The 7,826-nt window shown below is 34.2% G+C and overlaps 1 pseudogene; it reads left to right on the plus strand.

Annotated features, from left to right (window-relative positions):
• Window positions 1-5,537: 5,537 nt before the first annotated feature.
• On the plus strand, window positions 5,538-6,358 carry LOC114047826 (annotated as a pseudogene).
• Window positions 6,359-7,826: the final 1,468 nt, after the last annotated feature.

Raw genomic sequence — 7,826 nt, forward strand, 5'->3', positions numbered from 1 at the left:
TGATCTTTTTTTTTACTCTTCACTATTACAATCCCTCTACTACCTACAAACACAAACTTAACAATTAAAAGTGCCCCCTCACATATAACAGATTAGAATAATCAAACAAAACAAATTTGCATTTTATTGGTTATGTCCCAATTTCAACTCATTCCACTCCTCAATTTATTTCCTCTACATCAAGATATGGGAGGCTTGCTTCTTTGTTAATGGTCTGAAGATGTGATTAATTGGTCATTATACTGACTATAATTCTTAAGGTTTTCAGAGTTATTTATTTTATGCTTCTGTGATCTCTGTATGAATAAATACTTATTTTGTTTTTACTCACATCAGTTCATACATGTCTTACCAGTATTATTTGAATCTTTTCCATTTATTTTTTCTTTTGAATCAATAATACTACTTAACTTTTATATAACATAATTTCTTCAGTCATTCCACCATTGATGAGACATCCAATTTGTTTCCAGTTCTTTTCTACAATAAAAATTGCTACCATATCTATTTTTGTACATGTGGTTTATTTCCCTCTATCTTTGACCTTTTGGAAGAATATACCTAGTAATGGTCTCACTGCATCAAAAGGAGACAATTTAGTGACATTTTAGTTATAGTTCCAAATTGCTTTTTAATCATTTCACAACTTTGCACTAATGTGCCTGCTCACCTCCAACCTCTCCAATTAGGGTCAGTTTTGCCAATTAGATAGGGGTGAGATGGAATATCAAATTTGTTTACATTTGTAGTTCTCTTTTCTTTGTGATTGGGAGAATTTTCATATGGTTGGAAATAACTTAGATTTCTCCTAAAATTTCTTGTTCATGACCTTTGGCCATTTATTTTTTAGAGATTTTTCCTCCTTTTCTATATTTTTTTTTACAAATTCCCCATATACCTTGAATATCAGATTTTTTAAAGATAACTTCATTGCAAGATATTTTACCAATTACTTCTTTCCTTTCTCATTTGACTATAGATTTTGTTTCCACAAAACAAAACAATGTGAAACATTTCAATTTTGTCTATATATAATTTTAAATTTTATTTGTTTATGAACATTCATATTCTTTAGTCAGAAGATCTTCCTTTTCCATATTTATAAAAAGTATCTCCTTCCATTTTCTTCTAATTTACTTATAAAAGACTTTTTATGATAAGATAATATATCCTTTTTGAACTAATTGAGGTGTATGGTGTGAGGTATGAGGTTGATTTAACCCTAATTTTTTTTTTGCCAAAACACTTCCCAAATTTTCCAATTTCTAATAGTGTATCCTCACTAAAATAATGTGTATCTGTGGGTTTACCAAAAACAATTCAACTGTGCTTAATTGCTTTTACAAATTATATGCCTGTACTACATATTTTGAATGATTGTTGCTTCATAGTATAATTTCACACCTGGTTTTTTTTCTTTCCACTTTTTTTTCCACTAATTCTCTTGAGAGTCATAAAATTTTGCCTCTCCAGATGAATTGGGCCTTTAGTATAATTCTATCAAATATTATTTTGTTAATTTTTTTTATTTGCACAGCACTGAAAATGTAAATTAATTTAGGTAAAATTGTCATTTTTAGTATATTAACTTAGCCCTCCAAAAAACCACTTGATTTAATCTCTAATTATTTGTCTTTATTTTGTAAAGAATGTGCTAAAGTTACAGGAATTATTTTTGTCGTTGAATAACCATATTGTTATTCAGCAACAAAAACAATAATTCTATGTTTGGGAGGTATTTAATAAATGCATATTGACTGACTGACTGTGAATGCTGGGGTAAGTGGACTCTCAGATATTTTATACATTTTGTAGTTATTTTGAAAGAAATTTCCCTTTCAATTCCTCTATTCCTCTTGGCATTATTCAGAGAGGTTTTTTTTTTTTTCTGGGAGTTATTTTTTGCCAGATACTTTATTGAAATTATTAATTTTTTCTATTATTTTAGTTGAATTTTTATATTTTCTACATAAACTATCATATCAATATGTTTGTAACTGTATTCTTTAGAGATCTTGTTATTAATTTTCTTTTTCTGATTTGTCTCTCCCTGTTTTACATATCAGGAGCCTATTTTTTTCATTGAAGAAAGCAGAACTTTAAAGTCTGAAAAAGATAGCTGAGTAGATCAATGACTGGGTATGGAATCAAGAAGACCTGAGTTCAAATCTAGCCACAGACATTTCTGTGTGTGATCCTCTGCAAGTCATTTAAAGTTTATTTTCCTCAGTTTCCTCAATTTTAAAATGGAAATAATAATATCACTATCTTCACAAGTTTATCATGAGGATCAAATAACATAATACTTGTAAAGTACTAAGCACAGTGCTTGGCATACAGTAGGCACTTAATAAATTTTTCCTTCATTCATAGAATGTTTAGATAGATATTATATTTCCTTTTTTTCAAACAATTGATATGAAGTTGGAATTAATTGTTCTCTAATAAAATTCATTTTTAAATACCATTTAGTCCTACTTCCTTCCTACCCCACTGGCAATCCATTTATGGCTTGTTCAATTGATTTTTCTGGGCTCAGTTTACATATTTAATTTCTTCATTTTTATTCAGATAACCTGTATATTTTATATATTTATTTTTAAAATCTATCTAGTTTTTTTAAGTTAAAATTTTCAAGGCATATATTTGGATAAAATAATTTCCAATAATTTTCTTGAGTCCTTCTGCATCTTTTTTGAGGCCTCCATTTTTATTTTTGCTCTGGCAAATTGTTTCCCTATATCTTTAAAAAAAATAAGATTAGATAAAGTTTTATTTAACTTATCAGGTATTTCAAAATATCAGCTTCAAGTTTTGTTTCCAAGTCAATAGCTTTTTTCATTTGTTTATCTTTTGTTTGATATTCCAAATTTATATTTTTGTGTTGTTGTGTACTGCTGATTTGTGACTTTTAAAGATTTTTTTTAGCTTTATGCCAAATTCATTAATATCTTAAAGGTTCTCTCTTTTTGAAGAAAACTTTTTTAATTTTTTTTAAACTGCCCTATTGGAATTATTTCATCGTATACCAAAAGCTTTGACATATTGTTTAATTGTATGCTTCTTTAATTTGTCCTTTGACCAATCAATTATTTAGGATGAAATTATTTAGTCCTCTTTTTAGTTTGAACCCTTTCTTCAAATGCCCTTTGTTGACTAAATTTTGTATTATACTATGGTCAGTAAAGGGTATGTTTAGTACTCTAGGTTGTTTTGTATTTGCTAACAAAGTTTTTGTGCTCCATCATATAGTCATTTTTTTTCTTTCTGCAAAGCTACCAATGAATAATCACCAAAGAAATAATCTATTATACTACTCTATCCTGTTTTGGGGGTAAATTCATTCTATTCACATTTACAATTATGTTTTGTTTTTTTTTTTTTTTGGTGGGAGGAAACTTTCCTCTACAGTATTAGTTTATGCAGTTTCTTCCTCTTTGCCACCAACCCACTCTTTAAACAAAAGGAAGTGGTAGAAAAAATATGATTGTGATGAACATTAGAAATCTATGACTGTAATGATATGATCCTATTCCTCTGTTCTATCTCTCCAAGTTGAGATAAATGGTCTTATCTTTTTTTTTAATTCCTTCTCTCCTTTTGACAATTTCCTTCCTCCTTATCATTCACCCTCAAAAGTTAAATTATGTTTGTCTGTGACTATCACACCTCCTATCATTACTTTATCCTGACACTTAAACTCACTCTCTTCTTTCTTTGTCCCTGCCTTTTTTGATTTTGAGTTTAATATATTTCTCTGAATTTTTTTTTGTTTGTAGGTTCAGCATTTTTTTCCCAAGCTCTGATAGGAGTAAGATTCATGAAATTTCCTTTATCATATTAGGATATTCTTCTCTTATGTGTCAATTATGTGAAGCTAAGTTATCATTTCATACTCATTTTCTCTAATATATTTGCTTTTTCTTCCCTTCTTAACAGCCATAATATAAAACGATGTCACCTTTAGGCATACATTTGTCTTACAATATTTTCCTCTCTAACCCTAGAAAACAGTGGAATTCTGTGGAATGCTTTTTTTCTCTATTATAATATAAGCATTTCTTCATCAATTAGCCACTTCTAATTTTTCAAGTGTATATTTATCTAACTAGGTTTCTCTTCTCTCTCGTGTTTTCATTTAAATGATTCTGCCTCATTATGTTATTTACCTGGAATGCCATAAAATCCTCTCTTCCTCTAAAAGTTCATTCATTTTCTCCTTTAGGAATGTCATTCAGGACAAATTATTCTTGTTTGGACTCCTTTACAATTTGCCTTTTGACATATATTCCCAAATCAACTGCTTCAAAGTCAATTCTAGAATGGTTCTTGATATTAAATTATTTTTCTAGGTGCTTTCAGTATTTTTTTTTCATTTTCTTCAAAGCTCTGGATTTTGCCTATGTCATTCCTGGAGGTTTTTTGTCTTTTCTTTTTTCAAACAGTGATTGATGGATTCTTCCTATTTGCTCTTTGCCATTTGGTTCTAGTAGATCCGGGCAGTTTTATGATTGCTTGAAATTTGTTATTGAATTTCTTTTTGTTTTATTTACTAATGGTATTTAAAAATATGATCATTTTAAAATGTTCTCTTTTTAATCAGTTTACTGAGTCAGTTTTTTTCTTTATTATGTTTTGCTTCATTTTTTCAATCTTTTTAATTTTATTTTTTTAATTTTTTTTTGTCTTATGTAGCCATTGAGTTTTGCTTGATCCATTCTATTTTCAAGGGGTCTACTATTTGGATAATGGTTCTCCAAACCAGGCTTCACCCACTAGGCCTCACTGCTACAGTGGGTCAAAGCATTACAGTTATCTCCCACATAATTTCTTTTCCATTATATTGACTCTAATCATGACCCACTGTCCATTATTCTTCTTCTTGAGATGCTACAACCATGGAGGTTCTTCCAACTCTCTAATACCAATACCTGACAGAAGTTTACTCTTTGCTGACTAAATAAAATCTTGGGAATTCCATCTACCCCCCCAAAGAAAATTTATATAGAATCCCACATTTCAGTCTCACTTCTACAACCCCCTAGCTTTATTGTCTCCTTATGTTTGGACCTACTTACTCTTCACCAATTGTTACTCAGCCCTATGAATCCTCACAGTCATTAGGAATTCCTCAGATTCCCAGAGAGCCATAAGGCAAATCTCAGCTAAAAATCAGCCTCTCTTCTAACCTTTCTAAAGGCAAGTTTGTCTCTAGCTCTCTGTAAAGTATGTCATCATCTAGAAATTTAGATGATAGTTTGAGTGCCCAGTGATACTTTATGTTGGCTACCCAGAGGCAAACATCTCTTTCTCTTATATTTCCTTGACTGGGTGTAAGGAATTAATAGGTCTTTCTCTGAGCTAACCCTTCTGTCACCCTTGACAAAGCGGCCTTGAGCTGAGGTTATTTGTAGCCCTCCTTTATCTTGTGCTAAGGTGATTCCAAACCTCCTTCTATCTCTATTCCCTAATATTATTAGTTGACAAGAAAGGACCTAGCTCCACAGCCATCCTTGAAACTGACAAAAAGCCTCTTCCACTGCCATTTTAAATCGGGCGCTATCCAAGGAGCCTCCAATGCAACTGGCTCTCGGTGCCACCTGCCACCAGCCTACAGCCCCGCTGCCGTGGAGGACATGAACGAATATGGCAACATGGAGGAGTTCGCTGAGGGCTCCAAAATCAGTGCAAGCAAGAACCAGCAGGACCCCGGTAAAGTGTTATTGGAGGGCTAAACTGGGATGCAAGCAAGCAAGCAAGATCTTGCTAAACACCTGTCTCTTTTTAGAGAGTTTGTATACTGCACAATAAAAACAGATCCCGTCACAGGAAGATCACGGGGATTCTGATTTGTGCTTTTCAAAGATGTCAATGTGGACAAGGTCTTGGAGCTGAGAGAACACAAGCTGGATGGCAAGTTGATAGACCTCAAGAGGGCCAAAGCTCTAAAGGGAAAGGAGTCCCCCAGAAAAGCATTTGTCGGTGTACTGAGCCCAGATACGTCTGAAGAACAAATCAAAGAGTATTTCAGAGCATTTGTAGAGATTGAGAATATCAACCTTCCTATGGACACAAAAACAAATGAAAGAAGAGGAGTTTGTTTTATCACATATACAGATGAAGAACCAGTAAAGAACTTATTAGAAAACAGATATCGTCAGATTGGTTCTGTGAAGTGTGAAATCAAAGTCACCCAGCCCAAAGAGGTATACAGGCAGCAAGAGCAACAACAGAAAGGCTGGAGGGGTGTTGCAGCTGGCACAGGGGGTGGGACTAGAGTGGCCCAGGTCAACAAAACACCTATGCTGAAGCATTCCAAGAGAGTGATAATCACCAAAACAATTACCAGTTGTATTAAAGGAGGACACAGAGAAAACAGATGCTACTGCAGCCTATCTAGCAGGATGACTACCTTCAATAGTGAGTGGTTTCCTATTGATCTGGGATGACTATTTTGTAAAAGACTTTTAGTGTACATGACATTACTGTGTCCAATTGTATATAGCAGCCGATTTAGTTTTCTTGTTTTTGGTTGTCCTTTGCCATCTGTGTTATGACAAATGTGGATTTGTTTATACAAATTTTATTTATATAAATTTATGTTAAATGATTCTCAAAAATAAATTACTTGTGATTGTTTAAAAAAGAAAGAAAGAAAGAATCTGAGAAAAGGTCTTGCATGATTCACTAAATGGAAACAGCAGTTTTTAGGGTTTTTTTTTCTAACTTGCTCATTATACCTCACCCATCCCACCACAGTGCAATGCCTAAGAAATAAAACAAATACAAAAACCCAAAATTTTCATTAAAGAAATTCTTCAATAATAGCGACCTAAGGTGGAGAATTCTCTCAGATCACATTGAAATATCACTGGATATGATGGGAAAAGTGCCAAATGATAAATTAAATTGTATCACAAATGTTAAAAAGAAGTTTAAAAAAAGATAAAAAGGACTTCTGCTTCCAGGAGTCAAGATAGTGGAGTAAGAGGTGAGTCTCTCTTACCCTCCCCTATTAACCTCTGAAAGCCCAGAAAATATCACCCCAGGAAAAACCCTGAAACAGCTGCACCAGAAGAAAGATGGGGTGCAGCAGTCCAGTAGACCAGGTAGCTTGAGGAATTAACTGGAAAGACCCCTTTTACCTTGGGGGAAGGGGAGCAGTACAGAATGGGAGTTATCCCAGCAAGCTACTGGAAAGACCTACCTCAGCATACCAGGAAGAGGTCCTGAAGCTCAGGTGGTGGAGCAGGCAAACACCAACACCTGGAGCTCCAAGGGCCTCATTGAGGGTGGGGGAACTGGTGGAAACCAGCTCAGAAAACTGTCAGGTGCATTAGCATTCTATAGTAACTGGCTCTCCCAGTGCCTCAGCAAAAGTAAGGGAAGCTGTCCTCCAAGGGGCCCCAGGTGGATAAACACCCTACAACATCCATCTGAAAGGAGATGAAGAAAGCAAAAGGAAGGAAAGGCCTGAGTAAGCAGGAAATCTCCAGGAGCCACACTACCCAATCCTACCCCTAGAGTTCCAGTGTTGCTGAGTCCAGCCCAATACCAGGTAAGCTGCCAGAATCCTACAGCCTCCAACTGCCAACATTGGATGCCCCAGCACACAAAGCCACCAACCAGGCCCTAGGCTCCTAACACAAGAAATTTGGGTCAATGCCCTCTGCTCCCCAGCAGGAGAGCCCAATCTCTTTAAAGGCCAGGAAAGAAGCAAGCACCATGAGCAAAAAGAAACATACCAAAGATTCTTATTATGGAAAACAGTGAAGATCAAGGGAGAAATTCTGAAGAGGACAACATTGTCAACAAACCCACATCTG

This window comes from Vombatus ursinus, unplaced genomic scaffold (assembly GCF_900497805.2).
Source record: "Vombatus ursinus unplaced genomic scaffold, bare-nosed wombat genome assembly UNPS02014791.1, whole genome shotgun sequence".
Taxonomy (NCBI): domain Eukaryota; kingdom Metazoa; phylum Chordata; class Mammalia; order Diprotodontia; family Vombatidae; genus Vombatus; species Vombatus ursinus.